Genomic DNA, 26,026 nt, shown 5'->3' on the forward strand with positions numbered 1-26,026 from the left:
CTCTGCTTCTGGTGGGACACGAGCATGACCTCAAACAAACCATTCACATAATTTTGCTGTTTCCAAAGCCCTGTGACCCATTTCTGCAACTGAGTTGACACTGGCAACTCCAAATCAGTACATCCAGCAAACCCCAGGCAAGTCAGGGATGAACAACGTTGCTGCCTGCACATTTTGGGCTGGGGTAACATGGCATAAATCTTCCACACAAATGAATTTTAAACCCTTTGATGGTACTTTTACTTCTTTAAGGCAAGGATGTGTGCAATCATCATCACATGGCATGATCATTAAGGTCAGATGCAATCTCCTGCTGTTAGAGTAGGAGTCCCCTTACTCACAGCTCACCTACTTTTCCAGATCTGATTACAGCAATTACTAGAAAAACCACAGCTCTCTTGCAGCCAGGTTCCTGCATTAGCTTCTTAAGAAAGCAGGCTGCTAAGGTGTTCCACCCCATCAATTACAATTAGCTATCCCTTTTCTTCCAGTGGTTGATACAAACTGGAATTTGTTAGGAGTGCTGATTCATAATGCTAATTGCAGAGTTAATTTTACCTGGGAAGACTTTGAAGCAATTGGCATTCAATGAGAATTAGCATTATTATTTTTCCACCCTGTAACTGAAATCAAGTGTTTTGTGAAGTTCTGCTTTACCACGCGTTACGTTCTCTTGGCAGCAATGCAGTCTGTTTGGGAGTTCGAGCTGCGAGCTGCTTTACTTTCCCACAGATCTGTATCTGTTTATGTCAGCCTGAAAGCTCTCAAAGGCAGGGATCTCTGTTAGGATTATCTAGCAAAAACTTCAATTTATATCGATTCATATCAGTTCAGTATAGACTTTCTAGGGTTTCAGGATTTCTTTTTCCTAAGATAAATTTATGTTTTCCACTATGGGCTTTATAATCCTCAGCAATGCACTGGTTGAATTATTCTTATTTAACAGACTTGTGCTATGTATCCCTCACAAAGGGTAGATAATATTGTGTCTCTGTGATCTCTGTCATAACTGGATTTCAGAGTACTCTAGTAAAATAAAGGAAGTTAAAAGAAGGTAATTTAAGTTAATTAAATTACTTTGGGCTTCCCTAAATAATCGGGCTTTGGGATACTTGCAGGGAGTCATGCCATCACTGAAATTTAGGTCATGATTTTAATATGAAGCAGTCACTGGACCGATCCAGGATTGCTGCTGCTTGGACTCCCTGTTTCTCAACAGAGAACTTAAAAAAAAAAAAAAAAAAAAAAAAAAAAAAAAAAAAACACAAATGAAAAACACAAAGCAAAAAGAAAAGAAAAACTAAAGATCCTTAGGGTTGTAATAGAGGCGGATGTTTAATATATTTTTTGGAATTATGTAGTTTGTTGTATTGATTGCATCTCTTGCATAGTCCTACTGCCCAAGCTACGGTCTTTTCTTTTCCAGCCCCAGTTTTTTCCTTTCCCAAATCTCCATTGTTCTTCACAGAACACTGCCCCTCTTGGGAAAAAAAAAAAAAAAAAAAACAAACAAAAAAACAAGAGAGAGAGAGAAAATCAAAACCCAGACCTTATACTTGTCCTTTCTCCAAATACAAACATTAATTTTTCACAAGACTCAAACATTTAAAGGACTAGTTGGATATCCAATTTTATGTCCAACTTTATATCTAATTATTTGTTATGGAAGACTTTTGACAAAACTAGCCTGTTTTTAACTGTGCAGTAATTAGACTTACAGGGGTTTGGAATCTTAGTTTGGTTTGTTCTCATTAGTTATCTCAACAGGTGTAGGTATATCAGCAGGTAGATCAATAGGCAGACCAACACAGACAGCCTTGACTGTAACCAATTATTTTATTTAGTCTCTGAACCACTCAGATATGAACAAGCTCTAGCCTAAAAGCTGTGGGGACAGCCATTTAAGAGACAACAGGTTTTGGCTCGAGCTCATGACTGGCTTCTGTACTACAAATGTCTCTAATATACCTGCCTCAGTGCATCTGTGGAGAAGACATTCAGCTGCCTGGACTCAGTGGCAGAGACAAGCTCTGTGTCAGCAGGGTGCCAGGGCCAGCCCTCCTGGCTGACTGCCTTGGAGGAGAGCTCCTTCAAGGATGCTGCAGCCACGTTTTCCCACTGAGATATCATTTACAGTCACTAGAAAGCTTCCAGTATAGAGAAAATCACATCTTCTGTCTGAAAAGAACATATTTTAATTTTCTCATTCACCACCCCTAATTACTTGTACATATTCACATTTATCTATATATTTGTATGCTCAGTGGATTTAATTAAATTTAGGCACCTAAGTTGTGTTTATTTTGGGGGCACTTAGTGAAATGATCTCTAAAAGCAGGTGTTCCATTTCCCTAATAAGTGAGTGGGAAGAGTAAGACTTCTACTGGAGACCTCAAGCTGGGAGATCTCTCTACCAAAGGCTGAGCAGTCAAATCAAGAAGATGGTATGTTATTCAGGTATCCCTAAAGAGGGAGTAAAAATGTGTCCTGCTTCCTATGGGTACAGACTGTGGGCTATGAACCTGCAGAGTCTTTCAACCTCACTGGTGGTCTCCGTAAGGATATAAGGAAGTCCTTACTAGTGTACTTGATTTAGATACATGGTGACCTTCCTTCAGCCCTCTTTAAAGATATGAATGCCATAAATTTCTACTAGTCCATCTACAAAAAATTCCTTAAACTGGCTTTTCTTTCAGAAGCCAGACAGTTCTTACTTAAACAAAACACTGGAGCAGATAATAGCTTCACCTGCCACCATTTTATGAAATGGAATACCATTTTTTATAAAATGATTTGTGGTTATCCAGTGGTGAATGGTATTGATTTCTCTCTGTGTTCCTTGCCTGCTCAATTGTTTTTGTAATAATAAATGCATAATGTATGTTAAACAGATCTGGCTGATCTTGAAGTTTTATTTTTCCATACTCATGTATACACTACATACAATTTGTCTCCGGCGGCCAATTAAAACTCCATATGTCCAATGTGTTGATTTCTGCTGTAGTGGCTTTGAAGCAATTTCAGGTTTATTTACAGACGAGAGATCAAGATGACAAAAAAACCTCACAAAACTATGCAAGGAAGACAAAAGAAAACTTTTCCAGAGAGGTTTCTAACTGGTTGGAGAAAAGGTTTGAGTTACATCAAATTTTTATTATATTTTGGTTCTTTTTTTTTATCACCTAGGTAAAATGTCCAAGGTTGCCAAATCAAACCAAACAAAACCGCAAACTTACTTGTACAACTATATTTTGCGTAGGAAAACAAAAAATAAGAAGGCCTTTCTTTTCCTTTTCAGAACATCGTGTTGATTGAAATGAATGCTCATATAGGTAGTTTCCTTCTAAGTGATTGTATTTCACTAAAGGAGAGATGTATCAATGCATTCCCAAACAGTTCAAAGTTCTCTGAAAAAAGTGATCTGCAACTGAAATTCAGGTTGGTTGGAGGGAAAACTAAGGCTGTTAGCTCTGCTTAACTTTGAAAATTTTACTGAGGTATATTTGTTTGGAGGCTGGTCTCCATAGCCTTTACATATATTCAGTAAAGAGAAATAATTCACAATGCAATTCAGAGACCTTAAATTAGACTTTTGCTACCCATCATATATCTTGAAGCTTACGGTTACTAGACACCTAACACAAACACATAAATTAGGTGCGTAAAATAAAATGCTGTAAATTTTGTATCATACTTTCTTAAATATGATTATAATTTCCAATGTATCTGTTGATTTTCACATGATTCTAAAGGTTGTATGGTGGCCTGAGAGACACTAGGCATTGTACAAAAAGATGCCTCTCATGAGGATTTATAAGGCCAAAGGCCAAATGTAAGTGACTTCAGCCACTGGAAAATATGAGAATTGCTTTGATTTGCAAGCTTTGTAAATGGACAAAGCCAGAGAGAATGTAATTTATACTTAAGTGATGGATCAAAAGGGTGCGGTGAACATGGTTCGAGTAGTTAATGATGATAAAGAATTCAGGGAAATGCTCACATCATCAGAAGGATTTAATAGATTTCACCAGTCCTCTTTCTCTTCTCCTGTAAAACTCATTTACTAAAGGCTTTAGGTGTGAAATTGCTTGTTTTCTAAATAATAGAGATACAAGATCAAACTATCCCGTACTATGTGGTATTGAAGCAAGAAAAAATGTACCTTAAAATGAAAAAACAGCAGTGAAAATAATTAATTAACGTTTTTCAATCTTCACAGAAAAGCTTTAAAAAATTGTGTATGAGAGACATACATCTGGATAACAAAAAGTTCAGGCCTCAATGTTTCTACAAACATAACGCAAAAGCTCTCTGAGATTTGCTACACAACAGCTCACAGGTCTGTGGTTTGCTCTGGATCGCAGACTCCTGCGGTCTCCAACTTTCAAAGCAGGGAAAACCAAGCATGACCTGACTGGAGACTGAAACCACATAAAAAAAATCCTACCATTTTGAGTATTTATGGCTTTTATTTATCGGTGCAGTTACATTGACATTACTGCATCCATTTTCCCAAGCTGGTACCAAATCCCTGAGGTATGTGGTCCCATATTACTTGCTGCACTCTCCGTTCCTCCATTTTCTTTGTATTACTCCTTCAGATCAGAACAGGACCCTCCCTGCAGCTTAAAACCAGAAGCACGTAGTGGTGACAGAACCAGCAACGGTGTATGAACTTTAAGAATACCTGCAGTGAACCAAGCTGAACTTGGAGATCCTGCTCACCTGCTATTATTTAGCCAAAGGTACAACGTTTTACATTCAAAGCCACACGTATACACATACATAAGGCTTCATTTTGTTGGTTGTTGGTCCAACATGTCATGCACTGACTTGGTAGAACAGCAAGCTTGGATGGGATTCATTCACAGATTAAGACACCTTCTTCTAAACATCTGCCCTAAGATCACATGGAGGCTCAGGGCATTGTTGCCAGCACATAGCACCTTAGTGTCACTTCAGATAACGTATGGTATCCCACATATCCACGTGACTCCAGCAACCAGGCCCTGTGATCTATGAGGTAGCAGCACTATGTTGGAGGAGTAGTTGGAGGCAGGTTATACAATAATTAGGCTACACTAACACCTACCACCTACACTAAAGTGCTTTAAATGGAAATGTTTGGGCAGTAAAATTCTTCCCACTGTCATGACAGGCACAGGAATGAATCTGAGGTTCAACTGCTCTGCCATGAAGGGTTTTCTGTAGAGGCTCGACTGTTTTCAGTTTAAGCTTCTATGGACTGGGGTCCTAAATCAGTTACCAAAACAGAGGTTCCTAGTGTAATTTTTGATGTCTCATTGCTATCCTCCTGAAGAGGTAGGACTTATGCAGGGCTATTTGTGTTAAGTAGATACCTCTGAAATGCTGAGGTTTTTCAATTTGCATTACATGGCCATGTTAAAGCCACTTAAGTCCTAGATCTGTCTTAGGTCTCTTTGGTGACTGTGGTAGCAGCTTTGAAACCAAGCACACATGAAGAATCCTGAATACATTTGCTTAATTTGGAACCATTTTCCATCTCCAGTTTCCACATAACAACACATTTTCACATTTGTTTTTTTTTTGTCCTATATGATAGTCTACACTGAGAAGGTCATCAGATGTTCTCCAAGCCTTTAAACACCTGCCCCACGCTAAGTGGGTTTAGTGCCTACAGTATTACTGTACTAGTAACTCATCTGCCAGTTACTTTGGGGATAGTAGAGGCTTAGGAGAATGAATGAAAGGATGAGCAGAGAGACCCATTCTTCCAGCAATTTCCTGAGTTGCCATTTGTTTTTACACTTCCTTGTTTATAGCTGTTGACCTACCCATCTCCAGTGAATTTGTTTGGGTTTTTTGCAACACATTCAGGAAAAGACTTTTCTCATTGCCTCCTCTTGTTGGATCTCACACCAGGGGCAACTATCTACTCACAGCCCTTTGATGGTCCCAGGGACTGAGGGGTTCTGGGTGCTCCCTTTTCACCACAAAAGTTACAGGTCTCCCTCCCCTGAAATTGCTCCTCTGATCGTCACAAAAGGTCTTTGATTAGCCTTTAACAACACAACTAAGCATACAGCCTGGAACAGCCTGATGATACCAAATGGTCACCTCTACCCAAAGAACATTTGTGATTACAACAGCATGATCACCTTGTACACATTTAATAGCTTAATAAGATTTTCAATGATTATATTTCATAATGAGAAATCCTGCTAGACGAAGAGATGTTCTATACAGCTCCATGGGTTCCTTGTGGGAAAAACCACTCTTATTAAATGCAGGGTTTGGTGTCCTGCAGGTGGCCGCATGCCCTCCCACATGCAGTCTGAGCCCACAGCCCAAACGTTACAGCACCTGCAATGGATGTGGGGCCACAGCTGCCATGAGAACCACTGTCAGGTCCTCCTCTGCAGTGCTTAATTCTGGGACAGCGTGGGGATGGAAATACAAATGGGTAGGGGAAGCAAAGCTGTGCATTTCAATGCGGTGTTTAGCTCCCATGTAACTTTAATGTTGGTGTGACACTCTACGTGAGTGGTTCTAGGGTCAGAGACCCTATACATGAACCCTTGGTGCAACACAAAAAAACCAAACTTACTTGTTACCAATTTCTAGTTAAAAAAGGTCTAACGTACTCTATTTGCAAGCACGCACAACCTGAAGAGGGAAAGTGTAACCTTTACCAGTGGTTTATTAGCTTCCAAAAGACCGTTTCCATCAGCAAAAGCAAGGCCATTTGCTAGGAACCTATTTAATTCTCACTGCTGAATCTGATGTGGGTTTACATATGATACAAATTTACTAATAACGATAAAATGGTCACTGAATGTATGATCCTTAGATATCAGGGGTCAGATTACTTTCATTCCAGTATACACTAGCAGAGAGGGGAGACCTTCACAGAAAAGCTGTTAACTGATCTTTATGCTTATAATGATGTTTTGTCTAATTTTACATGGAATGAAAATGAATTGCTTGCTCATTTAACAAAAGGTGCTCCATTTAGGATAGTACCCCAGTAGTCCGTTATTGTTCCTTAATCTGCAGTGACAAAAGTAGGGCTTTTACCTTGCAGATTGGTTATTTCCTTCCAAATTTAGAACTGTCTTCCTCTTCCTGAACTTCATAGTGCACAGCAAGATCTAGGACATGGTTTAAAATAAAACAAAAAAGAAACAATCCCAGGACTGTTAACTACGATATAAAAAAATACCAGCTCTAGACTTTCCAAACAGATAGAATCATAAACCAACAAAAATAACAATGTACCACAGAGCCTATTGCAGTGGTAACATCTGTCTTAATTATGTAAATGCAAGTCTGTTGTCAAGCATCAAGTTCTTTTTAATAAAACCTCAGAGGTAGCCAATTTGTATCACTTAAACGGTTGCATTTCACATATACAAACTGCATTTTAAAGTATGCATCCTTTATGTACTAGTTGTGAACTGAGAGTTATAATGCTAGCGCTCATTGTTATGGAACATGATGAGAAGCACAAGGATTCCCCAGGGAGTTCTGACAAACTGCTTCATAATGGTCCAAGTTAGGGCACTGGGCTACTTTCCCTGTCTGACACTATTGCATATTACATTTCCAATGGGAAGAGTTATTTTAGCTAAGGTAAGCATGTTAGACTAAGCTATCAGCAGTCTGTGTGTGATACCTACAATTTGGTGTAAAGTTAGAGTAAGAAACTCTCCTGATTTTATAAGTTCTTGGACTGCGGTATGACTTTGAGGAAAATAGTTTGCTGACACACAGCTTCTGACCTCCTACACTTTAAACATGCAGCTTTTGCTGTTAGCTTCTATGAAATCAGAAACATGCCCATGAAAATCAGTGGCTGCACTGTGACAGATGGGCTACTCATGTAGACACTGTCCCACAGTAAATTAAGAGCAACAGTATTTGCGTTCTGTGTTTGGACAGTTAGGCAGGTTCTTACCTGCTGAAAGTTAGCTTTTCACCATAGATTTTGTGCTGTCCTTATGAGTCACAGCATCCTGAGTGAAGGGAGGAAACGACAGAGTTGGCTTGAGCTACCACCAGCACCTCTGCGGCTCCACAGCTGGTCTGGGATTTTGTAACATAGGGGATAGCAGTACTGCACTGTGTGCCCCCCTGTCTCAATCAACTGCATGAGCAAGTTCATCTATTTATGAAATCCAGTAAGGTACTCAGAGTTTATAGTTCCAATCCTGATGTTTTTTATTAAATCTGTAGTTGGATGGTTATGACCTTCTGACAGGGTTAACTTCTCTGAAGTACTTCCCCCGTCCCCCCACACTGCCCCTGGAACCACTACTGGCACTTGTACCATCACGTGCTGAGCAACAGACTGATGATCTGAGGTCAGAGATAGGCTCCAGACTAAAACTCAAAGTTGTGTTTTCTCCTCTTCTGTGCTTTAGCCATGAATATTTTCCCAAATCGATTATTTTTTTTATTGTAAACCCTGTTAATGGATCAGTTGATTCTCCCTGTAGGTTATTCTGTGGTTGCTGAGCCATTCTTTAAGCATGAAGGACACAGCAACCTGCAGGCTACAGTATGCTTTAGGGCGTAACCACTACTACACTGCCTCCTTGAATGATGTTTTTCTGGTTGCCACATTCCTTCTTTATTTTGTTATTCTTACAACCCCCTTTTGCAAAATTAGGGCTCTGGTCACAAACGCTCCTCTGCTTTTTACAACTTCTAAGCACCTCAAAAGCTGGGCAATTTATTTTGCTTGACTGTAACTTTTCACCTTTCTCTTTTGTAACATATATCCTTCATTTAGGAAAATGAATTTACTAGTCTGGACTGTGTTATTCTCTTCTGATGCAATGGAGATTAAAAGTGAGAACTCCAGCAACCTCTTTCACATCAGAGGAACCCACAGACCTGTAGATCTCTTGTGGATCATTTTTGGCACCTTCTTACCTCAGGACTGATTCCTGGACATGTATCTATTCAGTTACCCTATTGGCATTCAGGCTATACCGATAGTGTGAGCTCCTAGAGTACACCCTTGAAATCATCCTGGACATCCATATACCTTAAGCTTCTCCCTTGAGTTATATTCTCATCCCTGGTCCTGGTCCCTCTCTATTCCACCCACCACAAAAATTCTCCATTACCCCTACTGTGTTTCTCAGCCTACTCCCCTTTAAGGTATTTCATCAGCTAAATTACCTAAGAAGCCCAGCAAAATTGTTACCATGAAAAGAAAGCAACAGAAAGACAACCCCAACTCTGTTCTCCCTATATTCCCTTCTTTCTGTTCAGGATTTCTGTTAATGAGTAAAACGGGTGGTTTTATATTTCTGTGACAAGACAATTCGTGGCTCCATTTTTTCTGTACTGCCTGAGCACATTTGTCACAGTCCAGAGTCCAGTACACTTAGACATGACTGTCAGGGAAACAGCAAGTGAATTATAGCTCGGCTTAGGTTAAGGTTAGACCTCCAAGTTGGCAGAGAGATAAGTCCTGGGTAAACTAGACAGCTGTGGACAAAACGGACAACTGAAGCGCCTAGAGACCTTAAAAAAAAAAAAAAAAAAAAAAAAATCCATCGAGTTAACCTTTACTAGGTAGCAGAAAGCACAGAGGAAAATGTGAGAGGTAGAAGAGGAATAGGAAAGGTGAATCATAGAGCAAGACTAGACTGCTTAATCCACATCCCCGGATAAAACAGAGAAATTGAGTCTGTGCTGTTTAATGTAGGTCACACCTCAGAAGTGAAAAGCAGATACAATTCCTCTTGAATGAAGAAAAAAAATCAGGACCTAAATAAAGGGGGTGGGATGGGGGCTGGGGGTGGGGGAATGGTCAGATTTGGCTTTCAGCCCCAGTTTATGATCACAAAGTCTGGGAACACAGTACCTGGGACATTAAAGGAGAAAAGAAACATGGAAAGAGTGGCATTTTGTCAGTAACTGTTTCTTGCTGGAGAAAAAGGGAAAGTGAGTATGTTAAGGAATTGATGGATCTTTAGAGCCCAGATGTTTAAGTGTTTTACATTTATTTAAGGAATAAAAATTGCAACAACATGAAGTATTTAAATATGAATGGACTGATTCAAGTAACATCAGGAAGGCAGACTAACAAAAAGTAGATGCGGTGCTCTAGTTGTGAAGATGACCATGTAAGTAAGAAAGGCTGAGACGCTGAGACGTTGTTGATCAGCTAGTCCTTCCTGGAAGGTCTGCAGATCACTCACCCATAGGCAGATTAATTCCTCCATTACAAGTATCTAAAAGAATCTATCTACAAAGATTTGTCTGTATATGACAAAACTGCCATTATTATCAATGGAGATCAAGTCAGCGTATAAAATTAAATACAGGCACGTACTCAGCTGGTCAAATATAGGCGTCTACTTTGGTTTTCTGCCCAGAATGCAGTATTTACCCACCTGTTGCTGATAATGCACACTCTGATTGAGGAAAAGGCACCTGTCTTGATTCAAAACTAAAATAAATGAGTTAGCTAGCTGGTTGAGTGAGCAAACTGAGCTAATTAACTTCATTGTTATCCCATTCCCATACTGGCAAGAGTCAAGTCAGCTCAATTCCTGAGGCCTGATGGTTTGTAACTGAAAGCAGCACGTTCAGTACTCCCTGGAAAACTGAAAGAGGACTTATTTGTGGTAGGAAATGGGACAAAAATAAAAGGATGTTTGGGACTTGACCCATATGAAAGGTTAACTGTGAATTTACAGAACCTGAGTTAGGCTGTCAATCACTCCCCAACTTCCAAGGGGCTCATTGTTTGTTTGTTTGGGGTTCTTTTTCCCCCCAGTTGGTAGAATATGTCACTGGTGTCTTCTTCAACTAGCATCTGACAACAAATCACCTACTATAACAGTTACTTTAGGAAAACATTTAAATATTTTCCCCTGTAACTGGAGGAAATGGGTGCTTTCACCACAGCATTTCTAATAGTGAGGATTTTAACACAGCCTCTCAGCAGTACTCCAGGATGTTTTCTTTAGAGTAAACAAAATACAAAATAAAATATAGCTGTTATAAACTGTTAATTATGGTTTATAATAGTAATAATCCCAGCGAATTTGATCATTACTGTAGTTAATGATCAGTTTGTTAGGGTTTAACTGCCTTTAGTTCCATCTAGGGATACCCAATTAGCAAACCAGTCATTAAATACTAGTAATGACTAATTATTCAAGGATTAAAAGCTTAAAGATAAATAAAAGCGAGATTGAAACCCTTAAAATTAATGCGTTAATGTATCCTTTCCTCAGCATGAGTTACAGACTACATTCTGTCTGTATGACTAGTATGCTTTCTATAAAGGATTCATTTCCCTTTAAATAAGTTATTTTTTTTAAATTCTCTCCAGATGTTTAATTCACATACATATTGGTCATTGTTTCCAAAGCCCAAATATTTCCATTTAATTGAGTGCTTTCAATAATGGTAAAATTGTTAACTTCTTTCCAGTGTTCAGCATGCTCTTAGGGGGTCTTTAAAGCCTTGTTTGATTTCCTTTGCTTTCATGTTCCTGGCCACATCAAGCCAAACTGCCTTCATTTAGCACAAGTAATGTTGTTTGCTATGTAAGACATCAAATGTACTTACACAGCAGAATCAAGATGACCAGATCTTTCTGGGGAAAGCCAACACCAGATGACTACAGCAGGGACCAACTTGCACCTTTTTAGTTAGTTCAGAACCTGGTGTTTTGTGTATGGTAAGAAAATGACAACTGTAGAAAAGGCAAAGGCAGAATAGATAGATTGTTGTGCTAGAGAAAACCTGGAGGCATAGATATAGTCCAGCTAGGATAAATATCCACAAATATATAGGTTTATTTAGGACATAAAATGTAGCTGCTGAGTGCCAACAGAATGTCTGCAGGCCACTGGAGTCTTGCAGATAGAGGTTAATGTAATTTAAGTAGGGCAAAATATGTATGCTAGCTTCCACATCAGTTTACTTTTAACTTGTGTCTATTTATCCAAACCTATCTGCTTTACAAATGAAGCACAAATAAACTATGTGGTGTTTTCACAAGGGACTCCTCAGCCAAAGCAAAAGCAAAGTTAAATTTGACAAACCAGGAAATTGCAGCATTTGTTCTCAATCTAACTACAAAGGATAACAGTAAACTATATAACCCAGTTATTTAAACATGATGGCTGAATAATCCCGAGACTACTTCATACTTCAGGAGAGTTACAAGTGCCAAGACGCTGCAGGGAGACAGCTTACATTTCAAGGGAAAACTGCTTTTGTGCAGTGTTTCCTTCTTTCCCTGAATTATTCTGAACTATTACAGTGGGAGTCTCTTGGGAATATTTTGTGCCAAACAATAAAGTTTCTCATAGCCCTCTTTTTGATATGATATTTGTTTAATAAACCCCAGGACATCCTCTGCTTAGAAAAACTATAATTGCTCTGTTAAAGTCAGTGGATCCATGACTCCTTAATCCCATCATTAACCTAAGCCCTGTGAGCGACGTTATTGAAGAGACACACTATTTTTTTCACTTTCCTGTTCTTGGGATCTTTCATAGCAGATGTATAATTCACCATGTTTAATGCTATAACTGAATTAAACCCAACATTATTTTTGCTTCATGAATCTGGAATTAAAGTCTCCAGCAGCAGAAGGTCATTTTTGAGTTGGTCAGAGAGAACACATGCACACGAGCTTCAAAAAGACTCTTGTAGTTAAAACTTCCTATCTGGCTTTCACAGGAAAAAATGTAGACGAAAAGCTCAGATTAACTATACTGCAGAAATATCCATTTTTTTCTATATTGACTGAAACGAATCATGCAAACGTACCCATTTCAGTGGTACAGACTTCATTTCCAGAATAAATTCTACAGCTGAGTCTTGATGAAGTAAATTTGATTTGTTTTCTTTCTGTAAAAGTTTTACTAGCTGAAAGTTAATTCTGATATGTTATTGGTGAAATGGGAAAGAAGACATGAATACCAAACAAAAGCTATTTTTTTTCTTTTGGCCCTGAACTCTAGTGTTTAGTTCCAGGTTGGCTTACAGAAGCTCCAGACTTCTTCAGACATTGAAAACGTGTTAGAAAGAGGTTTTAGCGGAACGACTCCATGTTTACATCTAAATCAGCTGGTAGGTACAACCAGCATGTGTGATGGTGACAGTCGATGAAAAATGACAGTCACAAAATCAGGCTTGCCTATGCTGAAACTGCTGACTCTCATATGTGCAAAACTTTAATTTTTCAGCATTTACAGTTATAATTGTATTGAGTCTGTGTGCGTATAAGTGTTCGTATTTTAAACAACCTTCAAGAGATGAGATTGCCAGCGTGCAGTTTTCCCATCTCCTGCCTGGATGGCATTAGTTGGGGACACAGAAAACAGATCCTTTCCTCCACTGATGGTGGATTTCTAGCTGCATAACTTTCAATTCATCAAGGCTCAAAATGGAGCTTTTCTTTTGGTTGTAGGAAAGACACTTAGGTTTCTACTGGAGTGTACAGCATTTGTTTCCTTTTGAGAGGTGTGCGGTATCACAGCAATTCAGCACCATTAGCATTCACTGCTACAGGGAAGAGAGAACTCTTCTACATTCATTGATCTCTGTCTGATACGCTTAATGAAAAAATACATCGAATATGATAACACTGCCTTAAGGAACAGAGGTAATTATTCAACTTCTGTGTATTGAGAATAACTTGCTTCCTTTTTTGGTGTACATCAGAAAAATAGAAAAAGAGCATGTTATAAGCCCAGTTTTTGTGGGGTTTTTTTCCCCTCCTGTTCCCCTCCTCCTCCTTCAACCCCTTCAAATAAAAACATCTTAACCACATTCTTCTGGTATTCTGTAACCAGGCCTGATATGACTGTGATTTATGAAACAAGGGAATTGTGAGCAGTAACTAATGGGTGAAGCACCCTGGGCTGCTGTGGCTGCTCCACACGCACAATGATGTTGGTGTGCTGGCCATCATCTCAAAGGAAGGAGCAAGCTTCAACACTTCCCTTCCCACGCACGCGGTTTCCACCGTGCTTCTTCAAGAAGCTAATACTTATCTGTGCAGGACTTTCCTGTATTTCCCCAGCATCCAAAATGCTCTTAACACACCTGCTATTATGCACAAGTCTCAAATTACTTTTTACGATGCGGAAATGTCAGCGTTATGGATGGTAACACCGCTGCAGATGGGAAAAGCAAGTTGCCCAGGATCACACAAAAGGTGAGTGGCTGGAACAATAATAAAAGCTAGGTTTGTTCTGATCTTCCCATGAGATTATTTTGCCTCCAATCTCTATTTATATGGTAAGCTTTGGATTTTAATGCATTACATGTTACCAGGGCCACACAAAACAGGGAAACAATAAAGTTGAAATGCAAACCAGGGAAGCTAGTTGCCAGATCTTTCTATAAAAGATTGAGAAAAACCTTCTACTAAGCTTTCCCTGTGCATATGCTTGGCAACTTGCTTTTATTAACAGTTAATGGAGAACATGAGACTCTGGGACTGATGTGGGCTGAGAAGTGAGGAACTCATAGGGAGGTATTTGCTTTAGAATGCACACCTGCAGACCTGACCTGAACCAATCTTACTTATTTTTTTCTGAAGTATACTTTACTACCCAGGATACAAATACTTTAACAGGTAAGTATATCTGATGTATATCCCTGTCTATCCCTAGAAACATATTCTTGCATTCAGTACTTATATTTATTTATAAATTGGCTGATTTAGCTAAGCTGCAGGCTAACTTTGCTAGGGTAAGGGCCACCAACTCATCTCATGCATATTGGACTAAAACAGGGAACTGGGATTGTTTCATCAGGCTATAAAGCCATGATTCTCCTAGGCTGAGGACAGTACTATCACCCTTCACCTCGGAGAAAGTGCAGGGCAGAAACACACATTTGCCAGTGGGGTGCATCATCACCTGGATATTAGTAGAGAATAACTGGAGCACTACAATGACACAGGTCACCAAACAGCCAGAAGTCCATAAGCCCTGGTGATAACATGTACGAGGATGCTGAAGTGAAGAAGGAAGTCAAGCAGGTCATGAGATGAAACAGAAATGGGAAGGAGAGAGCCAGACAGGAGGTAAAGATAAAAAATAGACCTAAATAATGAAAAAAGAGTTAAAACACAGGGAGAGAAAGATGAACAGGCAAGTCAACATACCTCAGAGGAGAAAATAGCAACGTAAAACAAAAGCCCTGAAGTTTCAGACTCATTCTAATAAAAAACTTCTTTATGTGGGTGCAATTTGAGCCTCTCTTCTTCTTTAGCAATCTGAATGTGAAGTACAAATCAGATCTTTCATGAGCAGATGTGTCCATGAGTTCAGATAGGTGCAGGCTAAGAGGGAAAAGCTGCCAGATCTCAGACTCAGTTCTACACATAGAAACCCCTCTCCCAGGAGACCCTTTTTTAAAAAAAAAAAAAATTGTCTACCAGGGCAGAGGGAAAAAAAAAAGAGACCCAAAGAGTTTTAGGGATATTATTGAGCAAGTAATCCACACGCCTGTTGAGCACACACAACAAGCCATAGTCCCTGCACATGCTTGTTCTAGACCCAGAGCAGTATTTGAAGAACTTGAGTGATCGCACCAGGACCAGGTCATTTTCCCTCAAATGTCTGCATGATCTGCAATGCCACCACACATTGGGAAATGTGCCATACCAAAGGCCACTCATCAAATGTAGCCACTCACCCTGACAACAAATTGGAGAGGCAGTACTCCCGGAAGATGTGATAAATATTTTTTAGTGTCCCATTACTGCATAGCCATCTGCTATTTATTGCAATTGTGCAGATCATAATACATATATCTGATATTTATATAGATGCTGCTTTTGCTGCCATAAGAAGTGTATTGTAACTTAACGTGGCATTAGCTTAATGTTCCATTAAAACAGAGTGCTGGTAAGTGTATGCATATGTATATATGTATATCTAAATTATTATTTTCCTAGCCATATTCTGACAGTGCTGGGAAACTATATAGATACTGCATTTTTGCTAGGCAATATTTTCAATACTGAATGGAAATAACTTGCTTGTGCAAAGCCACTCATTTCCCTAATTATAGCCACTCCTACTCTAAGAGGAAATTGCTAATTGGGTACAGCAGGAAACAAAGAGACAAGGGGTTTATTGTCTGTTCTGGTCTTACTAGTATTATTAACTCATTCATTTCCTTCAAAACAAAAATGCTTTAATCTTATTATGGCACAGTTTCCTCAACTGTAAAATGATACCAAGCAGAAACTGTGAGGCTGTACACATTGAGTACCAGTATAAAAGATTCCTGTAAGAGCCCAGTGAGGTTATCAACAGAGATACAAGACAGAAACCCCAGAAGATTGCCTTCACTTTCTCTGAGGCATTGAAACCAGCCAGGGTTGGAAAGGAGTAGAGATGCTTGTCTGTTTTAACCCTAATAAACTTTTTCTAATCCTAATAACATTACAGAAAAGCATGGATGAAGTAAACACAGTTGATAGACTAGGGACCATACGGGGTGCCCAGAAGATGGAAACCCCTCCATAACTCTGCTGAAGTTATTGAAGGGACCTTGACTGACGTGTTGTAACGTTCAGGCCACACACGCTGGCACTTGGCAGTCTGAGGATTTCAGGTTCCCCAGGGAAGGTGCAAATATTGCTCCATTAGCAATAAAACGCTCTGTAGCTCAGGCTGCTGGGAGATTATATGAGTGAACTGTGCAAGATGTCGGGACACCAGGCGGGTTGAGCTGAAAGAGCGCTTCAGACTATCACATGCCCTTAGCAGTAAATGTGCTAATGTCAAACTAACCTTGAAAATGTGTGTGTTTAAACATGTTAACCAGAGCAAGACCTGTAAAAATGCCACAAAATATCAAAGGAGGTTAAGACTGTACAAATGCAGCCTGAGAGTTTATTTCATTTTTTTTTTTTTAATTTTTTCTGCTACCCTCAAGGTCTTCCATCAAGCCAAGGAACTGGTGGTTCATTGCATTGAGGGATGCCACCAGTTTAACTTTGCCCATTCACTCCAGGGTTGGCTGACTTCTTTATTGAGTTAATACACACATAAAACTAGGATAATACACCCAGGAATCAGTCCCATAAACATAGCTCAATACCAGACAAGGCTAGTCCTAGGGGTAGCGATCTTCCACAGCACTTACAGATACCTGCTGTTCTTTCTCTAGAAACCCCCTGTCCTCGTTCCTCTGTTGCTCATAAACACCAAACAAGCAACCTTGGCAATTAAAGGTTAATCCCTCCTCCTTTCCATATGCAATATGTTTACCATGAATAAGCATCTAGGGCTTTCATTATTTATCAGGGGATGTGGTCGTACCATTGTACCAGAGGCTGAGGGAGCCTCAAGTCACGGTCATTTATTGCACAGCATTTGTGGGGCCAAAACAACCTTGATGGCTTTGAAGCCTGTCAAAATCCTGCAACATAGCACTGCCAAGGCAATGTGGGCATTCTGCATGGACCTCAGATAGGCAGCTGGTTTGGAGCTTCACGCTGTACATGAGAATGGAGGCAAAACGTCTTCTCAGTGCACAAAGCATCTCCCCAGACCAGGGTTGCTCTCTCCAACGATGTGGTGTGCCAGGGAGCTGCATCCCAAACAGCCCTGCAAATGCAAATCTCATTATAGATGGCAGGGCTCGTTTTGCCTAGAGGCGTGCTGCAAGGGTGCTTTTTTTAAAGCCTATTTAGCAAGATGATGAATTTCTTTGTGGACACAGTAACATTAAAAAAAAAAAAAAAAAAAAAGAGGGAAAATAAAAAAGAAAAAAAAAAGGGGAAAAAAAAGCATGTTACATGGTCTCTAAGCAAAAAGTAGTCTATTTGCATTCTCATTTCTTCATGCCACATCTCACAATAAATACAAGCTTTATATATAGAAAGTTGATGATTAACCTGGAGAGTAATTACTCCTACAACGGTGATATCTCCAGGTAAGATAAAGTCTGATATCCCTGGTGCTGTGCTGTGTGGCATGTAAGAAGCTGCCTCTGCTTCGAGCAGATGAAACGGAGCAGCTTTTCCCATGGGTGGGCAGGAAAACGAACAGTCCAAAGTCACACAACGGGCCAGCGACCGGGCTGGGGCTGCGGCTTGTCTGGCGAAGGCACCTGTGGCCTTCGGTGCCCCAAGCGGGGGGCAGAGCTGAGGCCTCTCACCGCCAAACCAGACAGAAAGTCAGGGAATGCTCCAGCCTGGGCCGGGGAAAAATCCTCCTGATCCATGTGTTGAAAGGAAACATTTTGTGCTGGGCTGGCCTGAGGAAAGCAGGGAACTGAGAGGGAGGGAGATTAAAGTGGGAAAAGACGGGGGGGGGGGGGGGGGGGGGGGGGCAGGAAAGAGGGAAGGAGGGGGACAAGAGGGCAGGGGGGGTGGAGAAGAGGGAAAGGGGGTGTGTGTGAAAAAATAGAAGAAAAGGAGGGGAGGAAAAGGGGCTAACAAGAGAAAAAATAGAAGGGGGAGAGAAAAGGGGGGAAGGAGAAAAAATGGGGGGAATAAAAGGGGGTGGAGGAAAGGTGGGGAGGAAAAGGGGGGAGGAAAAGGGCGGAAAAAGACAAAAAAGAGGGAAGAAAAGAGGGGGGAGGAAAAGGGGGGAACAAGAGAAAAAAATAGAAGAAAAGGAGGGGGGGAAGGGGAGGAGGAAGAGGAGAGGAAGAAAAGCGGTGGAGGAAAATGTGGTTTTCCCCGGACACCCTCGAGCTGAAGGCGGCTGGTGGAATGAGAGAACTCCTCCGGTGCCTGCACCCAGCCTCCCACTGAGGGGAAAAACCGCCCGCCGGGCAGCCCGCCTTTCCACTGCCCCGGGCCGGGGGGAGCGGGGCCGGAGGGAGCCGGGGGGGATGAGGGAGCCGGGGGGGATGAGGGAGCCGGGGGAGCGGGGCCGGGGACGATGAGGGAGCCGGGGGGGCATGAGGGAGCCGGGGGGGATGAGGGAGCCGGGGGGGATGAGGGAGCCGGGGGGAGCGGGGCCGGGGACGATGAGGGAGCCGGGGGCGGATGAGGGAGCCGGGGGGGATGAGGGAGCCGGGGGGAGCGGGGCCCGGGGCAGTCTGGGTTGGGGGGGGCCGACCCTGCCGCGCTGCTGCCGGCGCCGTCGCCTGTTGTGCTGCCCGGCAGCGCCCCCTGCCGGCCGCCGCTCCCCCCGACATTCCCGAGGCCCCGCTCGCCCAGCGCCGCGCAGCACCCGCCGCGGGTGGGGGAGGCACCGCCCGCCGCCCCCCGCCCCTCGGGCACCGCCCGCCCTGCTGCAGCCAGCCGGGCACACTCGCTGGTGGGCGCCGAAGCCAAGTAGCTCCGTTTTGGTGGCCAACGACCGTGTTTTACCGGTGTTGCCGGCAGCCTCCCCTGGCTGGGAGGCTCGCAGGGCTCCCTGCGGCAGAAAGGCCGGGCTGGCAAGCGGAAGGTCAGGTTTTGTGCGTGTGCAGCAGGGAGCAACCTTCAGTGTGTCTTTGCTGCCGTTATCCCCTCCCCAGGAACTCCTCTGGCCCTGGAGCACAGCAAGGATGCTTGGGCCAGGACTAAGGGTCTGAAAAAGCAGCTTTGAAGATGGCACTTTGAAAATCTTTTGGAAGATTTGATACGTGTATCAAGTTTCTAATGTTAAAAAGCAAACAAAACAAAAAAAGCCCACAAACAAAAAACAAAAAAAACCTACCCAAAACATAACACTACCCTCTTTCCCCATTCACCTATACCAAGGATGCAGTGGACAGGTGCTTAAGCTACCCCCAGGCAGGTAAGAGCAGACCCCGTGAACATTATACCTGTACTAGCAGCTCAGCCCTGCTCTATTTGTACTAGAAAAGCTCACACCAGCTCAGTCTCATTGCTCCAGGTGGGAAGAGCTATCTGTCAGAATTAGTGCCCAGGGTTCTATAGAAAACTGCATTATTCAGTCTAAACAGAGATTATTGATTGTGAACAAGTGTTTTATCCACATACTATTAACAGCAGCAGCTCTTGAAACAAAAATACACCCCTCTTTCCCATATCTTCTCCCTGACTAATTGCTTGATGCAGGATTCATGGATCAGGCCAGGAAGGTCTTCTCAGCAGAAGGATAAGTGAAGATGAGGGCAGGGAGGATGTGCAAGATGCTAACAGAAAAAGCACAAGGGTTACTGTCCTGTGTAAACCAGAAGAGATGTTGTAAGAGAGGAGAGTGAAATTAGTAAAAATACTTGTAAAGAGGAAAGCCCTCGACTCTGCTGTGGGAAGTAGAAATCTGACTCAAGCAAAGTCATTATCAAAACTGCTCCTGTACTCCTGTGATTTCAGCCCCTGCAGGAAAACCATAGGGGGACATCAGAAATGTGCAGGGATCTTAGCAGGGTGTCTCCCCTCCTCACTCTGTGCTATAATGTCAGCATGATCTCTGTACTTTTCAAGAATAAATTACAGGTGTTTCCAGCCCACCAAATAAATTTAGTTTTCCTAGCTGCATTCTTATCATGTCTTTAACTTTGAAAGATGTGGGAAAGGAGGAGTAATTTCAGCACTACTTATCGCACTGATCACAATTATTTCACTTTTAGCTAAGTGCCTGCTGTTTATTCACTGTATTGTCTTGTCTTCAGATGCAATACCTTTACAGCAAGGAAGTAGGTGGTAATAAGGACTGATCCCTGGTTTTAACATATTTTGATGAGTTTAAAGAGGTATTTATAATCATTCTTGTTTTCCAGTGCCACAGTCAGGAATCAAGACTGAGTACCTGAGTCACTCAGCTGGATCCCACATCCCATCCCTCATGGTTCCCATCTTCTTCCCTGCCAGTGAGTGTCCCAACCAACCTCTTCCTCTAAGATCCCTTGGACTGGCTATGCTGGCTTTATGGAGAGTTCCCACATGGAGATGTACCTCTTTTCCCCAGCTATAGCCTAGCACCAGAAGCCTCTGCAGGCAGGACTGGACATCTCCCTCCCACACAGACCAGACTTGGCTGTGTCATGGCATTGTGAACTGGGATGTTTTGGAAGAGAAGAGGTCTTCAAAATATGGAACTTATCACAGGAAGCATAAGAGCTCCCTATTTAGAAGGGAATTCCATGCACAATTCTCCTTGTTCCAATTAATTTGCAGCCCAGGCATAACCTCACAGTACCGCAGGTAGGAAAGAAGCAGATCGGACCTGTTGTTGGAAGGCACTGGCCAAGAGAACTGCATCCCTGTCTCAGGCTGGACACAGGTGGATGAGGCTCCCATCATACACAACACCACTGAGCTTTCAAGAGCTGCTTGGGGTTAAGTGCATCCCTGATTGCTGAGTCAAGGAAATGCCGTGTTAGGCTAGCTGAGGGAATGTGTATCAGGATCCCTCCCTCCCTCGTCACACCTCTCCCTCACCTGCCACCACCCTGCTCTGCTTGCTAACTGCTACACCGTGCCACGAGGCACCAAAGCTGATTCATCTCGGGTATCCACTAGAACTGCTGATTTCCTTGCTTTCTCATTTCAAAGCTTTCTGATCAGGCTTTTGGTGTGTTTTAGTCACCATAATACCTACGGAAAGATTTCAAACACCCAGAATACTTTATTAAAAAGTACAAGGAATTTTTGATGCCAGACGGTATCAAAGATCTTGATAAGCTCTAGCATGAAATCATAGCTGATAGAGAGAAAAGAGGATGCTTTACTAAGGAGATGCAGGAATTACCACTTTCCTCATAGCACCCTACATTCCTGCTTGGTACCCTCTTAATCCTTTGGATGTGAGTTATTATTCTTCGTCCTCTCACTACAGGAGGAATCTCTTGCACTTTTCTTCTAACAGAAAATGAGGTCACCCTGAATCATGCTGGGTCTCACCAAAAGATAGAGAGATCCATTCTTAGAGTGGCAGAGGAACTGGGCTTATCTCTTTCCCTTTAGTGATTCCCATAGGACCCTGCTATAGGACAGCTTCTGTTGTAAAAGAGCACAACTATCATGTTTGCAGGCAGAAGGAGGAGTTTCCGCAGCAGAGAAGGAACGGCACTTTGTGCAGTGAAGAATAATACGTTTTTATATAAAAATGCAAAAAGCCAGTGCTGAATTGTTTTAAAAAGATCTGATTCCCATTTCAGCTACCAAGGAGTTTTAATCATCACTATAAGATGAATGTTTCATCAGTATTTATTATTAAAGTGATTTCTAGGATCAGTCAGGATGTCAAGTTGGTTTTAACTCTTTGCATTTCCTGTAAAGTACATCTATGTGCACACGAACAGACACACATGCAATCTAAGGCAAGCACGACAGACTGAGAACACAGATACCAACATTTTAAAGTTCTTCAATTCACCATAATTTACCTTAGAGTTTATTAGGAGAACAGATTTCTTTTTCTAGCTCCAAAACCTTAATGCTGACAAATCAGGAATCTCGCCCTGCCTGGTTAATTAGTAAGGCATAGATTTGTAAACGTCTCTGATATTTAAAGCCAAAATTGTGAATTTTAACTCGGAGGACTAGCAGTTATCCAGAAGGTAGCATAAAAACTCTCTCCTACACTATAACACCATCCTTCTGCCACAGATATGGGTTGCACTTCTGGCCAACAGCTTCAAAAGAAGCTCAAAGTGTGTGACATGCCCCTTATGTTTCAGTGCATGTTCAGCCTCTATGGAAACGCAGCTCCTAGATTTGGTTTCCTTAGACTACCTCCCTTCATGTGTTGACTATTAAGATTAAACTTGAAGTAAGAATTCAAAACACAAATAATAGCTATATTTTTCTTAATCATCAGGTTTTTCATCAGCTAAAGCACTGCTAGGGCACTTCTTTAGTTCCTGTCACCACGAGCTAAATGCATCGTTATGGAGGGGTTTGAGTATCACAGGGGGAACTCCCTTCTGTGCTTCTTGAAGCTGCAAACTTTTTGCCCACCAAAACACACTGGCCAGTGATTCCTGACCAGCAAATGGATCCAACGTGGAGAGGAGGTGACTTTTATTCTGCTTCATCTTTTGAGCTATTTTTTTCCTTCTACAGTACTTTTAATAAACCCATGTAGGGATCTCTTTGATATACACAATGTTTTTACCACCATAATTGCCTACATCAATGTAGAATCCTTGATCTGAAATGCAAATTACAAAGCCTGGTATGATTTACCTCTTCTATTAATATAGATATTAAAATGCTCTTACGCAAAAGCCGTGAAGAATAGATGCTCTTAGATGATCTTTGGACAAAGGCAGCCTCAGTGTTAACTGGTAGATGAAGGGCTGATCTGGGTGTTTGCAGAACAAGGAATGGCAGCTCTTAATAGTTAGCTGTACATTTGGGTCTGATAAAAATATAAAATAAAATAAATAAATAAAATCACAACCCACCAAAAACCCAAACCAAAGACAACAAATTACTTTTAAGAAGACTACTGACGGGACCTCTAGCAGACACATCAGGTGAATATGTGATTCCTGCAGATCACTGTTGCTTCTCCCTTTGTTCTTGTTCAGAGCTTCTGAAAAATGGGAGATTTTACTGTAAGAAGATGATTTTTTTGTTTGGTTTGGTTTTGGTTTTGGTTTTGGTAAAGAAACAGGCAGAGAGGAGGCCAACATGTTGTAGAAACTCATGGATCTTACGAAAGTATCACAGAACTTTCAACTTCAATACATACAACGGAAACTACTGGTTTGTAATGTAGAAAACCAGGTGAAAGACACCCACCACTCCCAGTAATTACATGAAATTCAGTAATCTCCTTAAAACACCAGATCACTAGTACTGTAACTATAGACTCCGCTTTGAAGGGGTCTGTGTTTTAACCCAGTGTCAGGACAAAAAGGAGGAGGAGGAGGAGAATCACAGTTATAGGACTTTGACCAGCTAATGTACTCGGAACCCCAGCATTGCCTACAATAACTGCAGCCCTACAATAACACAAACCCCCTTTAGTCCATCCGAGGCTGTGCTGGCTATTTATTCCAGCCCTTACATATGCTCGGCTGTTGCATAATTACAGCTAATGTCTCTGAGCTTTGCGTGCTGTAAAATTCATGAGCAGATAGTTTTGAAAATATATGGTTGACTATTTAGAACAGAATAATTTACTTGGTTTCTGTCAGTGGGGTTTGCATTCAGAGTATTCCTCTGTCACAGCTTACTGGGAGAATTCAGGAATTTTCTTGTGCCCTTGCTAATAGTAAACAGGTGGTTGCTATCATTTCAAATTTTTTTCTTTTTTTTTTTTTTTCTGGTGGGGCAAAATGTCCTGCACAACAAGCTCCCATAAAATTTAAAATGCACAGGACAGAACTATAAGTTAACTTCATCATCTGGATTTAGTGTTAGCCCTTTGCACCAAACACCATTTGCATACATCAGAGATTCCTGGACTGTATGTGTCCAGGTCACTTATTCATTATTATAATTTATTTCTAGCACAGCAATACCTCGAGGCTCCAGGGAAAGGCAGTTACACATACATGCATATAATGAAAAGGCAATTCTTGCCCTGAAGAGCTCGGCATAGAGCTACCTACCTGGTACAACAGCACCCCATGCAGAGATGCCAGGATTGTCTCTAAATGAGATGATACATTTATGTAGTATAGTATAATGCCATGCAGAGGTACTCTCTGTCCTGGAAGCAGTGTAGTTGCTTCACTACAGACCTATATCTGGGCTAAATTTGCACTAAATAATGTATAAACCGACAGTTACAATGCTCCTGCTTTTAGTTATCTCTGAAACTGCATTTTACTGTGCAGACTTATTTCTTAAATGTGATACCTAAAAAGAATAGGAAAAATAACAGCTAAAGGTTTAAAACTGTCAGGCTTAGGAGAGAATCCAGGGGAGAGGTACTATTTTTTCCACTGTGGGTTTAGTTGTCAAAGTAGGCTAATATTCCTTGAGAACAGTCTAAATGAACCTGTGTTCACAGCACTGGGGGGAGGCAGGGAACGCAAAACCCAGAAAAGAAACCAAACAAAAACTCCCACCAAATCCACAGCCCAAATCCAGTTTATTTAATTTATTTTGATTAGTAAATATGCATATATTTTACAGTTCTCACACCAGCTTGCACACAGAGGCAGTCTTGGCTGGAATGAATCACTCAGAGTAGTAATGAGCTTCTTACAATAGCAAATAAAAATGAATTAAGACTAGATGATTTTTTTTTTTTTATCCCCCCCCCCCCCCCCCTTTAATGAAGTAGTATTTTAGCACAGGCAGCAATTAGTGAAAGGAAATCCCATGGTCTGCGCTACGCGGGTGGTCAGATTGCATTAACACAGCAGTCCCTTCTGACTCAACAGTCCATTAACTTAAGTACAAAGTTAGAGGAGAAGGGGGGATAAAACTTGGCTGTGGAAGTAATTGATTTTTTCAGGTCAGAAATGAAATCAAATCAGAAAAGCAACCACCACTTAGGATCAGAATTTTTATTTAGTTAGTTATTTATTTATAATGTTCGTCAAATTGAAACAATATAGTTTGGGCTGAGTATTTACATCAACCCGAGATAATCTGATTAAATTCCTTTTAGAACATGTTTAATAAAAGCACAGATGGAATTCATAAAACCTAGGGGGAGATGTGAAGGATGTCCTGGAAAAGGGGTAGCTCACAGACTTTCTAGTCCCTTTGAGGAAATTTCTATCAGCTTGATCCTCTGATTTCTCCCCTAGATATACAGGTCTATATGGATTACTTTTTAATTTCCACAGATATATAAAACCAAAAACATTACACTTTGTTTTATGCTTCCCAGGACATTTGAACGTTAGGCTTAGGAAGGTAAAATGTTACAAGATTTACTTTATTAATGACAGTATGGAGTGGCTAAACAAAAATCAAAATAGGAAATATTTTAATTGAGCATTAAAACATGATGGGAATTTTCATACTGTGACATTTTTTTCTGTCTTGGAATGAGAAAAGAAAAATCAGATGTCTGAATTTCTCTGAGATACTGAGATTCTGAGCTACGAGAATTAGTTATGTCTATGCTTTATCTAGGTACTCAATCGGACATTTGGCTGGTATCTCCCTCTTTCGGGGCTTTCAGACTAACCATTATTTTCAGGGGGTTTGAAT

Source organism: Falco punctatus (assembly GCF_963210335.1).
Source record: "Falco punctatus genome assembly, chromosome: Z".
Classification (NCBI taxonomy): Eukaryota; Metazoa; Chordata; class Aves; order Falconiformes; family Falconidae; genus Falco; species Falco punctatus.